The following is a 7,200-nucleotide window of genomic DNA, read 5'->3' on the forward strand; positions in this document are numbered from 1 at the left end:
AGGAGAAGGGATTGCAGCGTGGCCATCCCTCACAGGGGGGTAATTTCTCACTTTCCATCTGTCTCTTTCCAGCAAGTGTACACACCCTAAGACAAAAACCTTAAAAAACCCCCACATATACATCCTTTAAGAAAGCTGTGCCCTGGGAACCAGTAGTTAGCGTAATGGCTATGTCGCTGGACTCCCACGTAGTTGACCGCGGTTCGTATCCTGGACCCGGTGGCTTAAAACTCACACCAGGCGCGTGTGCATGCGTGCCCAAGATCCCGAGAGGAGAATGGAGGAGAAGGGATTGTGGCGTGACCATCCCCCCTGGGGGGTGATTTCTCGCTTTCTGTCTCTATGTCTCTCTCTGTCTGTCTGGCGAGCGCACGCGCCCTATAGCAAAAACCTCTCCAAAAAAAAAAAAAAAAGAAAGAAAGACAGCTGTGCCCTTGGGACCAGCACACTGTGTAGCGGTTACGTGGCTGGACTCCCACATACTCGATTGCTGTTCAAGACCCAGACCTGGTGGCTCAAAACTCACACCGGCCGTGTGTGCATACATACCCAAAATCCCAGGAGGAGAATGAAGAAGGGATTGTAGGCTTGCCATCCTCCCTGGGTGGGTGATTTCTCACTTTCTGTCTCTCTGGTAAGTGCACACACCCTATAGCAAAAAAACTCTCTTTAAAAAAAAAGGAAAGAAAAAGAGCTATATCCTTTTCATCTAACAATATAAACTTGGCCATGTTTCCATAGAAACCCCACTATTTTTTAAATGGCTGCCTGGCATTTTAACGTGTCACAGGCCATACTCTGTGTAACCAGTCCCCTATGATGGGACATTTAGGTTCTTGCCATTTTGTGACTTTTCAAAACCATTCTGCGATGGGCACCTCTCTACGTGTGTCCCCGCAGACTGTAAAGTGGCTAGCATGACAAGGGTCATATGAAAGTGTGTGGGACGCATCCCCGTGGGATCCGGTGAGCTAGCCTGCGCCACCCGCTGCGTGTCCAGAGGGGATCCCCACTGACCAGGCAGGCCCAACCACTCTGTTCCACTTTAAGGAAGGAAGAGCAGGCTCAGAGGGCTGACCCCCTCTGAGGCCCCACGGCTGGCCAGGGCCAGGGCTGGTCCCTCTGACTGTCTCCTGGTCATGTATCCCACAATGTCTCTGTCCCCTGCTTGGCCTCATCTGACACTCACTCACTTATTCACAGAGCACTTCCTGAGGCCTGCTGTGTGCCAGGCCCATGCGAGGGCCAAGGGGAAGTGCAAAGGTGACAGCCGTGCCCCCAAGCCTGCAGACCACCCGGCGTCCCGAGGCGCCCACTTAGCCGTTCTGCACCACCCTCTGCTCCAGCACTGCTGCTTACTCAGGGGTGTGTTAGTGACCTGCACTCAGACCTAGGCCGCAGCAGAAAGCCTGTCCCCAACTAGCCAGTGACACCGCCCCTCTTAGAGCAGAAGCGGGTTCGTGGAAGCCAGAGCAGTTTGGCCATGGCAGACACTCGGTATTTGTTTTTAAATGTCTAGGAGAGATTCTACTACTAATTCTTTTTTTATGGGGGGGAGAGGTTTTTGCTACAGGGTATGTGTGCTTGCCAGAGAGACAAGAGAGACAGAAAGTGAGAAATCACCCCCGGGGGGGATGGTCATGCCGCAATCCCTTCTCCTCCATTCTCCTCTCAGGATCTTGGGCACGTACACACACGCGCCCAGCGTGAGTTTAAGCCACCGAGTCCGGGACTCGAACCGCAGTCGACTACATGGGAGTTCAGCAACATAGCCATTATGCTAACTGCTGGTCCTGATCTACTACTAATTCTAACAAGCACATTTAGCACGAGCTTGTAGTAACACTTGTCGTGACCCCGTGTAACCACCATGGCCACTCACAGTGAGGCGTTCCACACCCACCACACGAATGGGAGAAATCCCATGCTCAGGCCATAGTGCGAGCTGCCCGAGCCCCCGCCCCTTTTCCCTAGCCCACCTCATGCCCTTTGCATATCTGTCTGTCTGTGTTTGTGGTCGAGATTCTCCTAGCAAAATGTCAGCCCCAGGGGGCAGGGACTGTGGGCGCTTTGTTCCCCAGTGACCCAGAGCCCAGACAGTGGGAGGCACACAGCAGCACTGGGTAAGCGTGAGTGAGGGACGACTCCAAGTGGGGCTCTAACTACAGCCCTGCCATCCAGACCTACACCAGGGGGCTGTTCTTGGGAAGGGGCTGTGGTCCTGTGAGGAGCTCCTCTCTGGGTCCCCTGCCAGGAGGGTGAGGGAGCCCCAGAACAGCATTTTCAGCACTGCCTCCCGCCTGCTTGCCTTGCCCGCCCGGATCGCTTTCTCAGTTCGCATTTCTAAGGCCGCTCTGGGTTATTTTGGTCGGGAAACCTGATCCTTCGCTGGGTTTATTTTAGCACCTTGGAGAACTCCCAGCACCCGATCCCAGGCCGGGCCCAGCCCCCAGTCGCCCCTAGTCCTTCTTGGCCGCCAGAGTCTTGGGAGACCGCGGGGGGCGTCGGGGGGGGGGGGATGGGGGGGGCACAGGGGGGAGTAGGGTTGAGCTGTCGCCAATTGCCCTCATGTGGGCTTCTCACTCCTCCGCTGTGGGCGAGGTGGGACCGGCAGCCAGGGCGACACCAGAGTGAGCCGGGGCGTGGTCCCGGGCGTGCATTAGCAACGCGATACCTGACCTTCCGGCGCCGAGCCTTGGCACTGTGCTGGGATCCTGGGATCCGGGCGAGTGTGTGGTCGAACCTGCAGCCAGAACACAGGACATTTCTCGCCCAGAGCTGCAGCTCCGGAGGGCCCGAGGACTCTCCCTGGGCAGGGAAGCTGGGACAAAGGCGGAGAGGAGGGTGGGTACCAGACACGAGAGCCGTACCTGGGAGCCTGGGGCCACCCGGGGAGCAGACCTCCCCCCGCCAGCCCCACTCACACCCAGCACACATGCACGCACAGACACACACACACGCATCCTCACGCCCACATGGAGACACACGCAAACACATCCTCATACACACACACACCCTCACGCGAACACAGGCTTGCTCATCTACACCCACTCCACATACGCTCACTCATACCATTACACACCTCAGACACACCCACGTGGACACACAACCCCAGACACACACACTTATGTGGACACACTATGTACACCCACACACAGTTATACAAAGCTATCAGGTGGGCCCTCACACGGTCACACACTCGCACTCTCACACGCACATGCACGCGTTACCCTCACCCCTACACCTCTGGGATGTGCGCCCCGCACGCCCCCTCCCAGCTCAGTATTAGACACACACTCGGCTCACTCGCGGACTTCTGGGTCCATCAATCGATGCTTGCTCATAACCATTCTGAGTATCAATGGGCATCTATTTATTATTCATGTTAATTAATCCTCTTATTCATCTTTCCTGGAGCTATTCCTCGACAGCGCTCTGGCCCACGGGGATGTAAGAGTTGTTGTCTGTCCCTGGCTATGTCCCCAGTGACTTCCAAGTGACAGGCCCCGAGGTGGCATCCAGTCAGTAGCTGGGAAGTCCTGGAAGGAGCGCGGCCTCAGGGAAGCGTGCTCTGGGCTGGCCTGCTGCCTGCTGGTGAGGGAGCCAGACCCCACATGGCCCACTGTGCAGGCCGAGTTCTGGACCTGGAGCCCCGAGAGCACGCAGGTGAATGTTCGTGCACGCCTAAGTCCTGACAGGATGGGAAAGTGGAGGGGAGGGGACTGTGACATGCCCATGCCCTATGGAGGGGTGCTTTCTCTGACAAACACATACAAAAAATAATCATTTAAAAAATAATAAGAAATGAGAGCCAGCAGGTGGCGTGATGATTAAGAGCACCGGACTCGCACATGGCCGACCATGGTTTGAGTCCCAGACCTGGCAGGTTGCTTTCTCACTTTCTGTCTCTCTCTCTCTATCCCTCTCTGGTCAAATTAAAATAAATAAAGTTAAATAAAATAATTCTTAATAATAATAAGAAATGTGCTTCTGAACCTTTGGGAGGAATGGCCCAAGCTTCCAGATTTTTGGTCACATCAACATCTATTTATTCCAGGACCAGCAGTTAGCGTAACGGCTATGTCGCTGGACTCCCATGTAGTTGACTGCGGTTTGAGTCCTGGACCCGGTGGCTTAAACTCACTCCAGGCGCGTGTGCGTGCGTGCCCAAGATCCCGAGAGAATGGAGGAGAAGGGATTGCGGCATGGCCATCCCTCCCAGGAGGGTGATTTCTTACTGTCTGTCTCTCTGTCTCTCTGTCTGTCTTTCTGGTGAGCACATGTGCTCTATAGCAAAAACCTCTCCAAAAAACCCCTAAAAAACAAAAAATCATTTATTCCATAAGTGTGTGTGTGTGTGTGTGTGTGTGTGTGAGAGAGAGAGAGAGAGAGTGCCCTATGGCGAATCCACAGTCCTTTTTTTTAGAGAGATTTTCATTATAGAGCGTGTGCATTCACCAGAGACAAAAAGTGAAAAATTACCCCCCTGGGGGATGGCCACACCACAATCCCTCTTCTTCTATTCTCCTCTCAGGATTTTGGGCACGCACACATTTGCACCTGGCATGAGTTTGAAGCCTCCTGGTCTGAAACTCGAACCGTGGTCGACTATGTGGGAGTCCAGCCACATAACCACTAGGCTATCTGCTGGATTCCCGACAGTCTTGACACCTCACTCCATGCCCCGCCTCGGCCAGCTCTGAATCTCACCCGAGCCTGCATCCTCAGGGAGGTCTCTGGGTATGAACTGGTGACCTTCCGTGGGTTTACTCCTGTACCACCGCCAGACCTGCCAGGCCATGCGGCTGACCCTGAGTGGGGCGTGACGTCATCAAGTTGGGGCTGGGAGATGGGTCTGGATTCAGAGCCTTCCCTGGGCCCCTGTTCCCACCTGCAGAGGAAGCTGTGGAACCAGCCGTCTCTGAGATCTGGTCCCGACTCCCCTGACCAGGGCCAGCCTGTGCTGCACAGGTGAGCTGAGCAGGGATGCAGAGGAGACCCTGCACCTGGATCTGTCCCGTGACCGCCCCCACCAGCCTGTCTCCAGGTGGGCATTCCAAGCCTTGCCATTGGCTTTCTGTAGGGCCCAAACAGTTGAGAGAACCGGGTCTCCCCGGGCAACAGAATTCCAGCATTTAACACTTCCTACTGCACAATGAAAGCCTTCCGGCACTGCGGGATAGATGACCCCGCCTCGGAGGACAGCCCTGGTCTCCAGTGCACACCTGCTCAGGAGACTGGAGCCTCAGGGCTCTCTCCTGTGGGCACCGAATCCTGGTCTGGGACTTGAGGACACTGGTGAGGACGCCCGCTGGTCGGCCTCGGCCTGGGTGTCTCAGAACCACACGGCTGTCCCGTCTGCCCCTCCCTCTTCAGCAGGCCACAGCGTATTCCTCTACAGAACGGGACGGTGACAGAGCCTGCTCCTGGGGTCATTGCGGGAAGACTCGAAGATGACCTGTAGAAGCCCCTGGCTCACAGTGACACTCAGTGAAGGGACGCAGCACCAGGCTTTCTGCAAACGAGGCGGCACTGGGGCTGTCTCGGGCTGTGGTGAGGCCCAGCTGGCAGGGGCTGACCTGCTGTGTGGCTTCGGGTTTTTCTCTGGGCCAAAGCAGCAGGAACTGTGGGACCTTGTCTTCCCATTGACACTTCAAGCTCCCCACTGGGAGGTTCAGCACCAGGCCACGCATGGTGACCTGTCTTTTCTCATTTGCTGGTGACATCTGCGCTGAGGCGTCTGGGAGACTGAACCCAGGGAAAGGGACGGGGCTGAGAGCACCAAGGGCCCCCATAGTGTGGGGCACATCCCAGCCAGAGGTCCTCGGTTTGCAGACTCCAGCACTTCTCCCGCGCATGGATGCTGCACAAGGCTTCCGCACACTGCTGTGGGTCTCAGCCCAACACCCACCAAGCTCTGAAAACGCTGAACCGGAGCAAAGGCTGCAAGGAGAGGCGGGAGGACCCAAGGGGCCTGAGAGCGGGAGAAAGGACTAGAACCTTGGGGGGCATTTCAGAGGACAGGAATGTACCTATGAGCTGAGCCCATCCAGACGTCTGTCAGGGCTGGCCCTGGGGGCAGCTGCTCCCAGCTCAGAGCCCGGAAAACAGGGCCATGGAGGGACACTGCCTGGGCCTGCTGCCGAGAGAAGCCAAAAGGGCTGCCCCTCAGCTATCGCCAAAGCAGTAAAGGACAATTCGCCGGGCCAGGGACAAGGGTCGATGGCAGTGCTCAGGATGAGGATGTGGCTGGGCCAGAGGCAGTATCCTCCTTGGCTGGCCGTCTCCTGCTCTGGGACTGCCGTGAGGGGCCCCTCGGCCTGGCTGTTCACCACGCGAAGATGGGACCTCCAAGTGTCTGGGGCCCTGCCCCCTCTAGCCCCGCCTTGGCATGCACCTGCTCTGGCTTTGACCAGAACCACCCACCCTGTGCCCGGTGTGGGCACCTTTGGAAGTCAGGGTGGGGGAGGGTGGCAACATGGCTTTCGTGTGCTGCCTGTCTCCTGATGTCACAAACCATTGGCTCTTCCCCCAGGTAGCTGCAAGGGGCTGGGTGCCTCCATTGTGAAGCTACTTAGGAAAAGCCAGAGCTCTCCAACCGCCGGCCAAATTCCAGTTCCTCTGAGCCTCTGTGACCCGTTGTCAGCTGGACACCTGCTGGAGCCGGGCCTTGGGCTCTGTGAAGCACACCCAGGAGGCCTGCCTACACTGGGCGAGGAAGGAGGCTTGACCAGCTTTTGCCACACGGTGGGCTCTGCAGGACCACCTGTCAGGGTGCTGCAGACCAGCAGGAACCAACTTCTCCCCAAACTTCTCTCTCCTCTCCCTCAACCTCAAGCTGGAGCACCCAGACTGAGATGTCTCCACTCAGCCATTGTCCCCCGCGGCTAGGGTCCCCAGGGTAGTGCAGATCCTGTCATATGCTCTGAGCCCTGCCAAGCCTCCAGCCGGCAGAGTTCAAAGGACACGCACGGGGAGCAGAGCCCCCCAGGACCAGAGACAGGAGCAGAACTACACTACCCAGAATCCCTGGGGCTGGTCAAAAAGGAAATGTCGTTTTTGCTGAGAGGCTCGGCTCCCCCTGCAGCTGCAGAGAGAGGGAGAGGAGGGAGAGAAGAATTACCAGGGGAGGGCGGGCTGTGTGCGGGGAGCGAGCGAGGGTGGAGAGCCGGGCGGGCGGGGAGGAGGAGGCGGCGCCCG

Source organism: Tupaia chinensis, unplaced genomic scaffold (genome assembly GCF_000334495.1).
Source record: "Tupaia chinensis unplaced genomic scaffold, TupChi_1.0 Scaffold143602_1, whole genome shotgun sequence".
In the NCBI taxonomy this organism is placed as follows: domain Eukaryota; kingdom Metazoa; phylum Chordata; class Mammalia; order Scandentia; family Tupaiidae; genus Tupaia; species Tupaia belangeri.